An 18,697-nucleotide genomic window follows, 5' to 3' on the forward strand; every position below is an offset into this window, starting at 1 on the left:
ACAGAAGTTTTGCCAAATGCTGTTAGATTGAGCAGAAATGTATTGAATCTGCTCTTGAAAGAAAATCTCTCCACAGGTCTGCACATCTAAGCAAGTACACCAGTTGTGCTAACATTGTAACCTGCACAGATCCTAATGAGAAGAGACAATTGGTTACTCCATTGGAAATATTTTAGTTTATTAACAATCCCTGAGTATAAAAGAGACAAAATACAAAACAACAGAAAACCGTAAGAAGAAAAAATACAGCGAACATCACAAGCATTTCACCCTTACCAGGAAACAGACGAAAGCTGGTTCATGAACAGTCCTCGTACTACGAGAATCATAAAAGCACATGAAAATGGTGCCATGCTGTCCACACTGGCACTGATATACTACAAAAGATCCGGAGAAATGGAAAACCACAACATTGTATTTACACGAAGAAAATATAGACATAATACACATGTACTCAGTAAACAGGGCCCTCGCACTGGGTAAGTCCTTGCACTGGGCAGGATGCTCATCTCGCCCTTGGTCTGCCCTCACACTTGGCATGATGTCGCACCTTGCACTCGGTATGACTCACACTCGGTGTGCCCTCACACTCGGTATGCCCTCACACTCGGTGTGCCTCACACTCGGTATGCCCTCACACTCGGTATGCCTCAAACTCGGTGTGCCCTCACACTCGGTGTGCCCTCGCACTCGGTATGCCCTCGCACTCGGTATGCCTCGCACTCGGTGTGCCTCACACTCGGTATGCCTCACACTCGGTGTCCCCTCACACTCGGTGTGCCCTCACACTCGGTATGCCCTCGCACTCGGTATGCCTCGCACTCGGTGTGCCTCACACTCGGTATGCCTCACACTCGGTGTCCCCTCACACTCGGTATGCCTCACACTCGGTGTGCCCTCACACTCGGTATGCCTCACACTCGGTGTGCCCTCACACTCGGTATGCTTTTGCACTCGGTATATCTCACACTCGGTATGCCTCACACTCAGTGTGCCCTCACACTCAGTGTGCCCTCACACTCGGTATGTCCTGGCACTCGGTATGCCTCACACTCGGTATGCCTCACACTCAGTGTGCCCTCACACTCGGTGTGCCCTCGCACTCGGTATGCCTCACACTCGGTGTGCCTCACACTCGGTTTGCCTCACACTCGGTTTACCTCACACTCGGTTTACCTCACACTCGGTGTGCCTCACACTCGGTTTGCCTTACACTCGGTATGCCTCACACTCGGTTTGCCTCACACTCGGTGTGCCCTCACACTCGGTATGCCCTGACACTCGGTATGCCTCACACTCGGTATGCCTCACACTCGGTGTGCCCTCGCACTCGGTATGCCCTCGCACTCGGTATGCCTCACACTCGGTATGCCTCACACTCGGTATGCCTCACACTCGGTGTGCCCTCACACTCGGTATGCCTCACACTCGGTGTGCCCTCACACTCGGTATGCCTCACACTCGGTATGCCTCACACTCAGTGTGCCCTCGCACTCGGTGTGCCCTCACACTCGGTATGCCTTACACTCGGTATGTCTAACACTCGGTATGCCTCACACTCGGTATATCTCACACTCGGTATGCCCTCCCACTCGGTGTGTCCTCACACTCGGTTTGCCTCACACTCGGTTTGCCTCACACTCGGTATGCCTCACACTCGGTATATCTCACACTCGGTATGCCCTCCCACTCGGTGTGTCCTCACACTCGGTTTGCCTCACACTCGGTTTGCCTCACACTCGGTTTGCCTCACACTCGGTATGCCCTCGCACTCGGTATCACTCACACTCGGTATGTCTAACACTCGGTGTGTCCTCACACTCGGTATGCCTCACACTCGGTATGCCCTCACACTCGGTATGCCCTCACACTCGGTATGCCTCACACTCGGTATGCCTCACACTCGGTATGCCTCACACTCGGTGTGCCCTCACACTCGGTATGTCCTGGCACTCGGTATGCCTCACACTCGGTATGCCTCACACTCGGTATGCCTCACACTCGGTATGCCCTCACACTCGGTATGCCCTCACACTCGGTGTGCCCTCACACTCGGTATGCCCTCGCACTCGGTATGCCCTCGCACTCGGTGTGTCCTCACACTCGGTTTGCCTCACACTCGGTGTGCCCTCACACTCGGTATGCCTCACACTCGGTGTGTCCTCACACTCGGTATGTCCTGGCACTCGGTATGCCTCACACTCGGTATGCCTCACACTCGGTATGCCCTCACACTCGGTATGCCCTCGCACTCGGTATGCCTCACACTCGGTATGCCTCACACTCGGTGTGCCCTCACACTCGGTGTGCCCTCGCACTCGGTATGCCCTCACACTCGGTATGCCTCACACTCGGTATGCCTCACACTCGGTATGCCCTCGCACTCGGTGTGTCCTCACACTCGGTGTGTCCTCACACTCGGTATGTCCTTGCACTCGGTATGCCTCACACTCGGTGTGCCCTCACACTCGGTATGCCCTCGCACTCGGTGTGTCCTCACACTCGGTATGTCCTTGCACTCGGTATGCCCTCACACTCAGAGTGCCCTCACACTCGGAATGCCCTCCCACTCGGTATGTCCTCACACTCGGTATGCCCTCGCACTCGGTATGCCCTCCCACTCGGTGTGTCCTCACACTCGGTATGCCCTCGCACTCGGTATGCCCTCGCACTCGGTGTGCCTCACACTCGGTTTGCCTCATACTCGGTGTGCCCTCACACTCGGTATGCCCTCGCACTCGGTGTGCCTCACACTCGGTTTGCCTCATACTCGGTATGCCCTCACACTCGGTGTGCCCTCGCACTCGGTATGCCTCAACTCGGTATGCCTCACACTCGGTGTGCCTCACACTCGGTGTGCCTCACACTCGGTATGCCTCACACTCGGTATGCCCTCGCACTCGGTGTGCCTCACACTCGGTATGCCTCACACTCGGTGTGCCCTCACACTCGGTTTTCCTCACACTCGGTATGCCTCACACTCGGTATGTCCTCACACTCGGTATGCCCTCGCACTCGATGTGCCTCACACTCGGTGTGTCCTCACACTTGGTGTGCCACACACTCGGTATGTCCTCACACTCGGTGTGCCCTCACACTCGGTATGCCTCACACTCGGTGTGTCCTCGCACTCGGTATGCCTCACACTCGGTATGCCTCACACTCGGTATGCCCTCACACTCGGTATGCCCTCACACTCGGTGTGCCCTCACACTCGGTATGCCCTCGCACTCGGTATGCCCTCGCACTCGGTGTGTCCTCACACTCGGTTTGCCTCACACTCGGTGTGCCCTCACACTCGGTATGCCTCACACTCGGTGTGTCCTCGCACTCGGTATGCCCTCGCACTCGGTGTGTCCTCACACTCGGTATGTCCTTGCACTCGGTATGCCCTCACACTCAGAATGCCCTCACACTCGGAATGCCCTCCCACTCGGTGTGTCCTCACACTCGGTATGCCCTCGCACTCGGTATGCCCTCCCACTCGGTGTGTCCTCGCACTCGGTTTGCCTCATACTCGGTGTGCCCTCACACTCGGTATGCCCTCGCACTCGGTGTGCCTCACACTCGGTTTGCCTCATACTCGGTATGCCCTCACACTCGGTGTGCCCTCGCACTCGGTATGCCTCAACTCGGTATGCCTCACACTCGGTATGCCTCACACTCGGTGTGCCTCACACTCGGTATGCCTCACACTCGGTATGCCCTCGCACTCGGTGTGCCTCACACTCGGTATGCCTCACACTCGGTGTGCCCTCACACTCGGTTTGCCTCACACTCGGTATGCCTCACACTCGGTATGTCCTCACACTCGGTATGCCCTCGCACTCGATGTGCCTCACACTCGGTGTGTCCTCACACTCGGTGTGCCTCACACTCGGTATGTCCTCACACTCGGTGTGCCCTCACACTCGGTATGCCTCACACTCGGTGTGTCCTCGCACTCGGTATGCCTCACACTCGGTATGCCTCACACTCGGTATGCCTCACACTCGGTGTGTCCTCACACTCGGTATGCCTCACACTCGGTATGCCTCACACTCAGTATGCCTCACACTCGGAATGCCCTCGCACTCGGTATGCCTCACACTCGGAATGCCCTCGCACTCGGAATGCCCTCGCACTCGGAATGCCCTTGCACTCGGAATGCCCTCGCACTCGATGTGCCTCACACTCGGTGTGTCCTCACACTCGGTGTGCCTCACACTCGGTATGTCCTCACACTCGGTGTGCCCTCACACTCGGTATGCCTCACACTCGGTGTGTCCTCGCACTCGGTATGCCTCACACTCGGTATGCCTCACACTCGGTATGCCTCACACTCGGTGTGTCCTCACACTCGGTATGCCTCACACTCGGTATGCCTCACACTCAGTATGCCTCACACTCGGAATGCCCTCGCACTCGGTATGCCTCACACTCGGAATGCCCTCGCACTCGGAATGCCCTCGCACTCGGAATGCCCTTGCACTCGGAATGCCCTCGCACTCGGTGTGTCCTCACACTCGGTTTGCCTCACACTCGGTGTGCCCTCACACTCGGTATGCCTCACACTCGGTGTGTCCTCGCACTCGGTATGTCCTGGCACTCGGTATGCCTCACACTCGGTATGCCTCACACTCTGTATGCCCTCACACTCGGTATGCCCTCGCACTCGGTATGCCTCACACTCGGTATGCCTCACACTCGGTATGCCCTCGCACTCGGTATGCCTCACACTCGGTATGCCTCACACTCGGTGTGCCCTCACACTCGGTATGCCCTCGCACTCGGTATGCCCTCACACTCGGTATGCCTCACACTCGGTATGCCTCACACTCGGTGTGCCCTCACACTCGGTATGCCCTCGCACTCGGTGTGTCCTCACACTCGGTATGTCCTTGCACTCGGTATGCCCTCACACTCAGAATGCCCTCACACTCGGAATGCCCTCCCACTCGGTGTGTCCTCACACTCGGTATGCCCTCGCACTCGGTATGCCCTCCCACTCGGTGTGTCCTCGCACTCGGTTTGCCTCATACTCGGTGTGCCCTCACACTCGGTATGCCCTCGCACTCGGTGTGCCTCACACTCGGTTTGCCTCATACTCGGTATGCCCTCACACTCGGTGTGCCCTCGCACTCGGTATGCCTCAACTCGGTATGCCTCACACTCGGTATGCCTCACACTCGGTGTGCCTCACACTCGGTATGCCTCACACTCGGTATGCCCTCGCACTCGGTGTGCCTCACACTCGGTATGCCTCACACTCGGTGTGCCCTCACACTCGGTTTGCCTCACACTCGGTATGCCTCACACTCGGTATGTCCTCACACTCGGTATGCCCTCGCACTCGATGTGCCTCACACTCGGTGTGTCCTCACACTCGGTGTGCCTCACACTCGGTATGTCCTCACACTCGGTGTGCCCTCACACTCGGTATGCCTCACACTCGGTGTGTCCTCGCACTCGGTATGCCTCACACTCGGTATGCCTCACACTCGGTATGCCTCACACTCGGTGTGTCCTCACACTCGGTATGCCTCACACTCGGTATGCCTCACACTCAGTATGGCTCACACTCGGAATGCCCTCGCACTCGGTATGCCTCACACTCGGAATGCCCTCGCACTCGGAATGCCCTCGCACTCGGAATGCCCTCGCACTCTGTATGCTTTACACTTAGAATGCCCTCGCATCAGGGTCCCCGCACCAATCCCTCATACTCACCGCCCATACAACCACTGAGCATAAAATACAGCAAATAACAACCCAAACCAACACCAACAGTTCATAAAAGAAAATTACTGCGGATGCTAGAATCTGAAACCAAATAGAAAATGCTGGAAATCTCAGGAGGTCTGTCAGCAGCTGTAGGGAGAGAAAAGAGCCAATGTTTCGAGTCCGATGATTCTTTGTCAAAGCAAAAGACAGAGGGAGTGGGAAACATTTATACTATGGAGTGAGAATGAAAGATGAATCATAGCCACAGAAACCCAGGGAAACAGGGTGCTAATAGCAACAGAAAGCAAGGGGAAAGAGTGCTAATGGCAGCTCCCAGATAGAACAAAAGTTGTGAAAGGCTAAACTGCAGAGAAACTAACATGCGAGGGTAAACTGTGACAGATGTAGATGTGGGGGGAGGGGAAGGGGGCAGGAAAGGGGAAAAAGGGTAAGGAGACATGGATAAGATAGGGGGTAAATATATATGAAGAAAGGCAGGAGAGAAAAAAATGGTAAAATACAGTTAAAATGAAATGGGATGAAAACAAATGGGTCGAGGTGGTGGAGAGCTAATTATCTGAAGTTGTTGAATTCGATGTTGAGACTGGAAGGCTGTAGCGTGCCTAACTGGAAGATGAGATGTTGTTCCTCCAGTTTGCGTTGAGCTTCTCTGAAACATTGCAACAGGCCAAGGACACATGTGGGCATGGGAGCAGGGTCTTGTGTTAAAATGGCAAGCAACGGGAAGGTCAGGGTCCTGAATGCACACAGATTGAAGGTGCTCAGCAAAACGATCACCCAGTCTGCGTTTGGTCTCTCCGATATAGCGGAGAGCACGTTGGGAGCAGCAAATGCAATCGACCAAATTGGAAGAGATGCGAGTGAAACGCTGCTCAACCTGGAATGAGTGTTTTGTGCCTGGGATGTTAGCATGGAAGAGGTAAAAGGGCAAGTGTTACACCTTCTGCAATTGCATGGGAAGGTGCCATGGGTGATGGGGGATGTACTGGGTATGGTGTAGGAGTGGACGGGATTACCTTTGAGGGAACGGTCTCTGCAATTCATGCTGATGTAAAAACAGTTCATGCTGATCTCAAATCAGGAGCAGCATGTAACCTTGAACACAAAAAGTCACCAACAGTTCGCAAGGCATCCCAATACGATCTCCAAGGTGTCCAGACCAAGTGAGCTGCTACCCTCCTCCTCCTGCAGTCCCGACATCCGGTCATCTTCACTCCCCAGTCCTTGATTTGCAGTAAGTCACTTAGTTAAAACAGCCACTGCTTCCCTTCCTTCCTCCCACACTTCAGGCAACAGTAGCAAAGAGGTGGCAGCAATTAGGCACAGCGGCCGAATGTCAACAATGGTAGCCCGGCATCCCCCCCTCTCTCCCTCTGGCAGGTTCCAGCAGCAGGTTCCTTCAACAGAAACAGTCTTGAAAAGCCACACTGAACAGAGGGATGGGGAGACACCACTCCACTTTCTGCAGACCAGCAGCGGGCCTGTTTGCACTGATAATTTACCAAAATTCAGTAGACTCTGGGGTGGTCCCGGCGGATTGGAAATTAGCAATTGTGACACCACTGTTTTAAAAAGGAGGTAGGCAGAACACGGGTAATTATAGGCCAGTGAGCTTAACTTCGGTAGTCGGGAAGATGCTGGAATCTATCATCAAGGCAGAAATAGCGAGGCATCTGGATAGAAATTGTCCCATTGGGCAGACGCAGCATGGATTCATAAAGGGCAGGTCGTGCCTAACTAATTTAGTGGAATTTTTGAGGACATTACCAGTGCAGTAGATAACGGGAAGCCAATGGATGTGGTATATCTGGATTTCCAGAAAGCCTTTGACAAGGTGCCACACAAAAGGTTGCTGCATAAGATAAAGATGCATGGCATTAAGGGTAAAGTAGTAGCATGGATAGAGGATTGGTTAATTAATAGAAAGCAAAGAGTGGGGATTAATGGGAGTTTCTCTGGTTGGCAATCAGTAGCTAGTGGTGTCCCTCAGGGATCCGTGTTGGGCCCACAATTGTTCACAATTTACATAGATAATTTGGAGTTGGGGACCAAGGGCAATGTGTCCATGTTTGCAGATGACACTAAGATGAGTGGTAAAGTGAAAAGTGCAGAGGATACTGGAAGTCTGCAGAGGGATTTGGATAGGTTAAGTGAATGGGCTAGGGTCTGGCAGATGGAATACAATGTTGACAAATGTGAGGTTATCCATTTTGGTAGGAATAACAGCAAACGGGATTATTATTTAAATGATAAAATATTAAAACATGCTGCTGTGCAGAGTGCATGAGTCACAAAATGGGTTTTCAGGAGCAACAGGTGATTAAGAAGGCAAATGGAATTTTCTCCTTCATTGCTAGAGGGATGGAGTTTAAGACTAGGGAGGTTATGCTGCAATTGTATAAGGTGTTAGTGAGGCCACACCTAGAGTATTGTGTTCAGTTTTGGTCTCCTTACTTGAGAAGGAACACACTGGCACTGGAGGGTGTGCAGAGGAGATTCACTAGGTTAATCCCAGAGTTGAAGGGGTTGGATTACGAGGAGAGGTTGAGTAGACTGGGACTGTACTCATTGGAATTTAGAAGGATGAGGGGGGATCTTATAGAAACATATAAAATTATGAAGATACGATAGATGCGGGCAGGTTGTTTCCACTGGCAGGTGAAAGCAGAACTAGAGGGCATAGCCTCAAAATATGGGGAAGTAGATTTAGGACTGAGTTTAGGAGGAGCATCTTCACCCAAAGGGTTGTGAATCTATGGAATTCCTTGCCCAGTGAAGTAGTAGAGGCTCCTTCATTAAATGTTTTTAAGATTAAGATAGGTAGTTTTTTGAAGAATAAAGGGATTAAGGGCCGGAAAGTGGAGCTGAGCCCACAAAAGATCAGCCATGATCTCATTGAATGGCGGAGCAGGCTCGAGGGGCCAGATGGCCTACTCCTGCTCCTAGTTCTTATGTTCTTTGCCTCACTCCAGGCTGTAGAAGCAGAAAAAGGCAGCAGCAAACTATAAGGGGCAATTTATCATGGGCCAATCCACCGAACCTGCACATCTTTGGACTGTGGGAGGAAACCGGAGCACCCGGAGGAAACCCACGCAGACACGGGGAGAACATACAAACTCCACACAGACAGTCACCCGATGCCGGAATTGAATCTGGGTCCCTCGCACTGTGAGGCAGCAGTGCTAACCACTATGCCACTGTGCCGCCCTTGTGAAGCAGAAGTTAGAAGAAAGATAGGGCTAGCCAGAAGTAATTTCATAAAGATGAAGAATGTGTCAACAACAAGAAAACTCAAGCTTGTAATAAGGAGAAGAAAAAGCTTAGATGCTACATTCTATCCAGCTTCCTGTATGCCTCAGAAGCCTGGACAATAAATAAAGATCTGTGGAAGAGAATCGAGATTTTTGAAATGTGGATGCTAAGGTGTGTGCTTAAAATTCCATATACAGACCATTAGACATACAAAGAGGGGCTTGAAATTACAAGAACAAAAAAGAACTCTAAAGAGTGACATCCAGAAATGAAAATGTCAGTATTTCGGCCAATTGAGTAGAGCTGAAAAGCTTTGGTGATCTCCACTGGAGGCCAAGGTGGAGCACATCAGGAAGAGGCCTAGGCTTGCTGGATGATGGATGTCACAGAGTGGTTGTAGATGAACTACACTGAATGTGTGAGGATGGCGCAAGGCAAACCAGCATGACATACCTTGACAGCAGATTTCCTGGCAGGAGTAGCAGCAGGAGATAACAGCTGTTGTTATAAGTTGTACTGAAGAATAATATTAACAATAGTCTGCACATGCATCAGCTACCGATGGGTTCATAATACATGTTTAGAACTTAAGCAATCCTATATAGGCTATTGAAAAGAGCCAATTGGTTACATATAAGGAGCTACATTTCTAAAGTGGAAGTGGACTTAACTTTCTTCTGTTATACACTAAGCACATTATTTGTATATGTAGGTCCCAGTTCGGATTTCCAGCTTTTGCCTAACACCAAACAGGAGCCAGGGCTCGGCAAAACATCTGTACTTGGAATAATTCAGCAGCAACAGATTAAAAACTGAGACCAGACAGCCCAAGTGCAGGTTTTGCTAAAATACAGACCTTCTGACTCTCAAACTGAACAATGCAACATCAACGTGACGAGAAAGCAAAATCATGAAAACTGGAGTATTTTCTCGGTGCCTCATTGCTCTGCTTCAATCTATGTGAACAATCTCTGGAGGTCACTTGTAATCAAGATTGACTGAACATGCATAAATGCAAATAAAGGATGAGAAAAGATGATCTGGTCCATCAGGCCAGCCCTGCACGACTGGTTTAGCTCACTCGGCTAAATCGCTGGCTTTTAAAGCAGACCAAGCAGGCCAGCAGCACGGTTCGATTCCCGTACCAGCCTCCCCGGACAGGCGCCGGAATGTGGCGACTAGGGGCTTTTCACAGTAACTTCATTTGAAGCCTACTCGTGACAATAAGCGATTTTCATACCATTAACCCATTCATACTAATTATGTAATCCCCTGAGAGACGCAAAGGTGGGCGTTGGCATTACCAATGCACTCCTGAGATGACGCTGACTATTCTGAGACACTGGGCAGTATCGTAACTGTGAAGGGGAGCCAGTTCAGGTGTGTGCACGATGTTGGATTCCCAAAATGTGATACCAGTTCGGGAACTCAACATCGTACCGGCCACTTCCTGGTTTCATCCGAGCAGGTTTGCAAGGGGACGGGGAACCTCGGTCCAGAGGATATCCTGGTGTTTTAACCATGCATTCTGACTTTTGCAGCCAGTGCACCTATTTCCTGAGGTGTCAGCAACTCACCCAAGTCAACAAAGGTGCGTGTACAGTGGTGCGTGCCTATTCAGTGAAACTGAAGAGCTGTGGCCCTGCCCAGGCTGTTGCACATAGAACTCCTTCTCAGAAAGTGCTGTCACTGCTTGGTTACCATGTTAGGTGCCTGTTCACCTGCCTTGCACTTCACCCACTTGCAGCTGCATTTCACTGCAGTCAGCCCTAAACACAGCATGACAACAAAGTAAAGTAAAATCAACATAATCCCAGATGACCACAGGCTGCTGTTCCCTTTGAGGGGGAGAGCTGACTGGTGAGAATTTAACCTGAGGATCACCACACCTCAGGCAAGGAGAAAGAGTGAGAAGTCAGAGCCTTCATGGATAACCTCAGCCAGTAACGGGAATTGAGCCCGCGATGTTGGCCTCACTCTGCATCACAAACCAGCTGTCCAGCCAACTGTGCTAAACCAGCCCAGCATAGGACTATAAGATCATAAGGCATAGCATAAGAATTAGGCCACTCGGCCCATCGCATTTGCTCCGCCATTCAATCATGGCTGATATTTTTCTCATCCCCATTCTCCTGCCTTCTTCCCATAACCCCTGATCCTCTTATTAATCAAGAACCTATCTATCTCTGTCTTAAAGACACTCAGTGAATTGGCCTCCACAGTCTTCTGTGGCAAAGAGTTCCACAGATTCACCACCCTCTGGCTGAACAAATTCCTCCTCATCTCTGTTTTAAAGAATCGTCCCTTTAGTCTGAGATTGTTTCCTCTGGTTCTAGTTTTTCCTACAAGTGGAAACATCCTCTCCACGTCCACTCTATCCAGGCCTCGCAGTATCCTGTAAGTTTCAATAAGATCCCTCTCGTCCTTCTAAACTCCAACAAGTGCAGACCCAGAGTCCTCAACCTTTCCGCATCTGACAATCTCTTCAGTCCCGGGATCATTCTTGTGAACCTCTTCTGGACCCTTTCCAAGGCCAGCACATCCTTCCTCAGATACGGGGCCCAAAACTGCTCGCAATATTCCAAATGGGGTCTGACCAGAGCCTTATACAGCCCCAGAAGTACATCACTACTCTTGTATTCTAACCCTCTCGACATGAATGCTAACATTGCATTTGCCTTCCTAACTGCCGACTGAAACTGCACGTTAACCTTAAGAGAATTATGTACAAGGACTCCCAAGTCCCTTGGGACCACGGCAATGACTTCTGCATGTATGGATCTCTGATGCGGAGCAACAGAAGTTATGGCAGCAGCAACTCTAGCTGCTTTCTCCTCATTTCCATTTTGATTCACAGGGCAGGGGATGGACATGGAGATCCAGCTCAGAGGAGGTAGTTTATTGCAGGCAGAGAGGATCAGCACTCTCAACGTATGTGAGTAGCAGTGCCTCAGAAAGTTCAGGCTCTCATAGCATGAAAGTAGACACGGAGGTGCCTGGAAAGAGAGGAATGTGTGGAGCTGAATGGTGAGTTTAATAGAGTTTCATAGAATCCTGACAGTGCAGAAGGAGGCCATTTGGCCCATTGAGTCTGCATTCTGAATGAGCACCCTACTTCATTCCACTTCCCACCCTATATCCACAACCCCACCTAATCTGCACATCTTTGGACACTAAGGGACAATTTAGCATAGCCAATGCACCTAACCTACACATGTTTAAACTGTGGGTGGAAACCGGAGCACCCGGAGGAAACCCACGCAGACAAGGGGAGAACGTACAGACACCACACAGAGTCACAGAGCAGACAGTTCTGAGTTCGGCTGCCCAGGAGAGTTCTGGGATAGTCATTATGTGGAACACCAATCGCTTTTCCTGCTCTCCTGATGTCCAGTAACCTCTTGGGGCACTGCCTCTCAGTTGGAGCCAGGAAGCTCCAGCTGCTGACTTCTTTGGTAACTTGCTTGGGTTTAGATGCTGACCTCTTCCTCCCTCTTGGGAAAGAAAATAATCCTTCAGCGGTCACACAAGAACCTTCAGTTGAGAGTGATAGACCAAGGAAGCAACCTTCCCAGGCCTCCTCTCCGTTTTATACTTGGCTGTACCTTCAGGAATCTATGTTCAGTTCAGCAATACTGACCTAACTGAGCCATGGCAAAGCCTGCTACAGATTCCAATGGGTCTCAATCCACTATGAATTCTGTTGTTTGGCTGGAATTATCATGTCAAAATTCCACCCACTGTATGGGTCAGAGGACAGGACAAAGTCACGCTACACACACAAAAGGTATTTTTTATTTGACCTTCTGAAGCATGGATACATGTTTCTGCTTATTCCAGTATGCACGCAACATACTTCTGAAACACACATTTCAAAGTGCAATATTAGATCGGCAAGAGAAGGCAGAAATGTTATGATTTCTTCTGACCAACTGCTAGAAATTTAAAAGAATGTGCAAACCTGCCTCAGCGATAATAATTAACATCCTGAGTCTACAATCATTAGACCTATTGGCCTTAAATGGAGAGGACACTTCAAACGCAGCTTCCCCTTAATACAATATAGTAGCAAACACACCAATATAAACAGCACATCATCTGACCTATTATGAGCAATGCTATAGGACACCTGCTAGGTTCATAGATTCATAGATTTTACAGTGCGTTAGGGGGCCATTCGGCCCATTGAGTCTGCACCGGTCCTTGGAAAGAACACCCTATCCAAGTCCACACCTTCACCCTCTCCATAACCCAGTAACCCCATCCAACCTCCTTTTTTGAACACCAAGGGCAATTTAGCATGGCCAATCCACCGAACCTGCACATCTTTGGACTGTGGGAGGAAACCGGAGCACCCGGAGGAAACCCACACACACACGGGGAGAATGCGCAGACTCCGCACAGACAGTGACCCAAGTCGGAAATTGAACCTGGGACCCTAGAGCTGTGAGGCAACTGTGCTAACCACTATGCTACTGTGCTGCCCTCAGATTGTTCAGTGTATGAAAGGAAATACCTGGCTACAAGACTGTTAATGTTTAGAGTCTGACGAAGAGTCATGCCGGGCTTGAAATATTAGCTCTCTGTCTCTCTTCACAGATGCTGCCAGACCTGCTGAGATTTACCAGCATTCTCTGTTTTTATTTCTGATTTCCAGCATCCACAGTATTTTGCTTTTATTTCATCAGTTTGAAAGAAGTTTGAGTTTACAAAGAAATAATATCTCGCTCCCCCCCTCCCCCCACCAACATTGACTATCACCCCAACGAAACTAATTTGATATGTGACAACTAAATGCAATTGAATTCTTTGTGTGTGTGTGTTTCTATATTCCCAGCAGAGTGGGTTTATTTTCACTGAGTGTATTTTTATTAATTATTATGTATGACTAAACAGGAAACCATTCCCCATCAGCCAAATAATCAATTATCACTATCAGCTCAATGATTGAGAACGGACAGGTTCATGCAGAATTTGTGTTTCTCATAATTTATTTATCCAGTAAAATAATGTTCCAACGAAGAATACCGAAGTGATAATCATCCATGGTAACCACAAGGGTTCATTCTCACATCTAATGAAGAATAAATGGAAGTGAAAGGTACAGAAAATCGCATGGCCCTGTTATCCTGATGCAGCCTTTTAAGCACTAAAGCACATCAGAAAGGTTTGAGTGCATTCATTTTACCCCACGACAATGAACTGTGTTCCATCCAGCAGACCACAAATTTATGAATAAAAAATAACCTTTAACAATAATACAACCCCAAGAGACATTGCAGTATCTAAACTCATTGGAACAACGTTAACCAGGCAGGGTGGAGACAGACGGAATTGGAGGATGTACAAACACCAGCACAGACTAGACAAGCTGACTGGTCTATGATGTGCTGTATGTAATTCTATGTAAAGTACTTGTCACCACGAGATTCGCTCAGAAATTGCTATCTCTGGTGTTCAGACAGAGAAAACATGTGGCAAGTGTATAAAATGGTAGGATTTGTCACAAGTAGTCACATCACTCATAAACCCATAGTGAAATTCCCACACATACCAACTCCACAGGATTCTCAATTTCACCCGTGAACCTATTCATTGATGGGGATGGCTCTCAGAATTGCTTGTGAGAGTTTATTTTACACCAGTAACATATAGCCTCTGGTGAGATACTTTGGTGAAGAACCAACCCCTGTATCATGATGCACAGCTTGGTTAAAAGCATACTGTTTATTAGAGCTACAAATTTGGAAACAATGTCATGTTGCTGCTTTGTTTGAGCAAAAATCACCAAAATGATCAAATTGCTTATTCTTCCTTTGTATTGGAGTTGGAGCCAAATAAACCCTGAATATCTCCCACTGTCTCTCCCCCCTCAGTATCCACTTTCATCAGACAGGTGCTGCCTGGGGGACAGGGGGACATGTCCGTTTGAGAGAATTGACTGACCCTACAAGATCACTTGCTCAAAGTGAAATTCATTGTTTTAATCCACAGATTAAGCATGGTTCTGAGATGCATCTCAGGAGACAATGATTGAGCTCATCGTCCTGTCGAGTTAAGATTGTGGAATGGCACCTTTATCCGTAATATATATTCACAAGGTCCACTCAGTGCTCCTCTGCAGACAGAGTGTGAAATTGCTTTTTCCAGTTCCATTAGTTGGAGAATTTCTGCATCTACTCTACAATATGCTCGCCCGGCTCTACAATGTGGTATAAACAGCACCGGGCGCAATTGAAAATAAAAGTAGTTTCTGAGCAATCGCCTGTCCCGCTAACAATATTGCAACAAGCCTACTTTTTAATACTCCAAACATCACAGCGTCAAACCACGCCGAGTTTACTGTGACCTAGTGGTAACTGGGTTAAACATTCCTTTGCCTCGGCAGTGCTAGAAGAATCCTAGGAAGACACGTTAACGGGAAGAAATGCATAGCTAAATTCGCAAAGTAAAAAGAAAGCCTGACAGGTTAAATCAGGGAAGATCAAAAAGGTGATTGATAAATTGGTTCCCCTGTCTATATTAAAAGATGAAGCCCCCATTATGAGTTGCTGCTTGTTTCCTCTGGGGTTATAGTTCACCCTCGATAGCATTGTCAATTTCAAAAGGTACATTAAGAAGGAAGGACTTTTCAAGGAAGAATCGAGTCAAATATTTGATGGATAAAGACCATGCAAAATAAGAAAAATGCTCCTAGCTTAACACCATTAATACGATCAGCCATTTCCCTTTTCAACAATGACCAACCAAACAGCGTTTACATGACTTATATTTCAAAAGTAGGCTGATTCTGTCACCTACAAGTATCCTCTCGTGGCAGACGGGATAATCGACTATTGAATAAAATAAGATCTGTGAGTGAAAAGTAGACTAAAGCCGCATTGACATTGCATGGTTTGTAAAACAAGGAGGAACTTGGAGCAGAGACAGTGCGAAAGTGGAAGTGCTCTGGTGATCAGTGCCTGGTCCTCGCGCGCACGAACGCTCAGCATAATCTCTGTCCCTTTCTCAAATGCAGACTTGATAAAATTGGAATTGGATGAATTGGAAACCCAACTGCGCCTTGCAAAGCCTCACCTTTGTAGGTCGCTTTCTTTTCCCGAATGTTTCACGCAAGCGAGCACGACCCCGCAAATGATACAAAATTATTGCTGTTTGCACAAATGCAGCCAAATGACGCTGACATACTGAGAGAACTTTTGCAGTGATCAAAGAAACTACCGGACGGCGAGGGAGACACAGCCATCCATTGAATACAGACACAGACGCCGACAGGTGTACCTGCTTCACATCATCAGGAAAAAGAAGAATCTCAGACCTTTCCACTTAATTATTTTAGACATTCAAAAATCCCATCTGCTGGAAAGACCATCTTCTCACACACACAAACACACACACACTCTCTTTCAATATAAATATTAAACTCCACTGAATATGTATAAACACACATATGGAAGCAGAGGCTGAAATGATCATACTTGTTCACTGTGAGGAGATTGGCCGTCCTTGAGTTGCTGCATCAAACGGAGAGGGTGCAAACCTGGTCTGTGTGACAGTGCTGCTGACTGCTGACTGCCGCTGTACGCCCCTGGCGCCGGGAGCAGGCGCAAAGCCACCAAGCACAATACCGACTTGACTGACAAGTCACCGTCGGAGCTATTGCATTATCACCCATTTGTACTGACACGAGACCGAGAAGTCGGCGCGCCAAATGTGACGAGGTGCGTTTTTCTTTCACGGTTGACGGGATTGAGAGACATTCACACACACACACACACACACATACAGTGTGGGCTGCTTATCTTTATTAGCTGCAATCTCTTAAATTAGTCCCTCCACTTTACAGACGCACACATTTTTTGTGAGGTGATTTTTCACGTGGAAAGATATTTCAGGGTCCCTCTGACCAAACTTTAAATCATTTCCAACGCAAATTGTATTTACTGACTTGATCCACCGAAATTCTTCCTGTTCAGTGGGTCACACTGCGCGCTTCCCAAAAGTCAATCGCGCGCGCCACTCACTATCGTCGTCTCATTCCCTCTTGAGTTATACTTTGTGCCATGTTAACCCCCCTTCTCTTCTCCCTTTATTTGTAAGCAGTCCTGCTCTGTACAGTTTCCATGGCAGCGACAGAACGCAGCTTTGGACATTTCATGAAAATGTAGCTGGTTAAAATGAAAACATGTTCAAATATTTCCTTGTGCCAACCCCGTGCTCGTGTTATCAGTAATAATGTACTTGAAATATCACTACGACCTCTGAGAGACAACATTCTCCTCCTATAAGTGGTTGTTAGAGGATTATTCGGCATAAATGAATAAGGGGAAAAATACCTTAAAGGTCAGTGATTTACAAGCAGGAGAGAGAGCTAAGCTCAATACTGAGTTGGGCTTTGTTTGGGTTATCTGAGAGATATGAAACAATGCTCACAACGATCGCCCTCTGAAATCTGCTCTAACTTCCGTGTTAAACGATTATTTCCAGTCTGTCTATTTACAAGTGGAAATGATTCTGGAGACGATTGAGCAAAGGACGGTTCTTTGGAGCATTAGCATCGAATAGGCTAGTTGGGACGAATGGCCCCTTTTGCAATGCACGAGGTGTGGAAATAGTAAACTGCTTTGGAAATGTACTGGAGGATGGGAATAGACATGAGCTGATCCCTATCAGTGGTCAGAGGAAAAGTAATGGATACAAATGCAATTAAGACGTAGAAAGGGATCGAAGGTAGTTTCAAACTCTGAAAATAATATTGCATTATAGGATACACAAGCTTAATGCAAGGCATCAACTTCCTATATCCATTATGCAGACGGCGAAGATGACAGGCCAATTCGATAGCGATGCGTTCAGCACTGGACACGAGAGTGATTTTCGGGGTCCAATGTTACACTGGAAACAGTGGGACTCTTGCATTGAGTGCAGTGAGGCTCCTGAAATGGTGCCACGTTCTTTATCTGTGGATTTTACCCGATGGGGTTACAGCCTTGAGGGTTAACACCTCTGCTGAAATTGAGATTTTAATCGTTTGCCAGATCAGACAACGCAGCATAATCCCACGACATTGGAAACGACGCTGAAAGCAGACGGTACCATGAAGGCAAAGCGTGTCTTGCAAATAAAAACGTGTCGCTTTGAGTGGGGACGGATAACAATATTGGTGGGTGACTGCCGGCTGTCAACGGCACATTTCATTGCACAGGAATGGGGGGGGGGGGGGGGTGGACGGACAAGCCAACAGTTCAGAGAAGGGGGCGACAGGAAAGCAAATGGCAACTGTCAGTTCAAGGTGCACGGATGGTAACAAGAGTGAGCCCCAATGAAACATAGTGGAAGGTTTCAATACTCCACAGACAAAATGGGTAAAATACAGGTAACCAAAGCAGAAAGAGGTGAAAGTGCCAGAACCTTCCCTTCTTTTAACACAACATAAAAACAAATGGCTGTGGATGCTGGAATCTGAAACAAAATCCTGGACAATCTCAAAAGCATCTGTGGAGAGAGAAGGGCGACAACATTTCGAGTCCAATATGACTCTTCGCCAGAGCTAGGTGCAGATGCCAGACTCTGCGGATGACACTAAGATGAGTGGTAAAGCGAAAAGTGCAGAGGATACTGGAAGTCTGCAGAGGGATTTGGATAGGTTAAGTGAATGGGCTAGGGTCTGGCAGATGGAATACAATGTTGACAAATGTGAGGTTATCCATTTTGGTAGGAA

General features: G+C 48.6%; 1 protein-coding gene across 1 annotated transcript in view; it reads right to left on the bottom strand.

The window, feature by feature from the left end:
- The window catches only part of htr1fa (5-hydroxytryptamine (serotonin) receptor 1Fa), a 147,050-nt gene extending 130,515 nt beyond the window's left edge, over nucleotides 1-16,535 (bottom strand). The window contains exon 1 of the mRNA XM_038801712.1: nucleotides 16,455-16,535. The gene's annotated coding sequence lies outside the window, so the exon portion shown is untranslated. The remainder of the gene's footprint in view (nucleotides 1-16,454) is intronic.
- Between the last annotated feature and the right edge of the window lie 2,162 nt (nucleotides 16,536-18,697).

Source organism: Scyliorhinus canicula, chromosome 7, assembly GCF_902713615.1.
Source record: "Scyliorhinus canicula chromosome 7, sScyCan1.1, whole genome shotgun sequence".
Classification (NCBI taxonomy): Eukaryota; Metazoa; Chordata; class Chondrichthyes; order Carcharhiniformes; family Scyliorhinidae; genus Scyliorhinus; species Scyliorhinus canicula.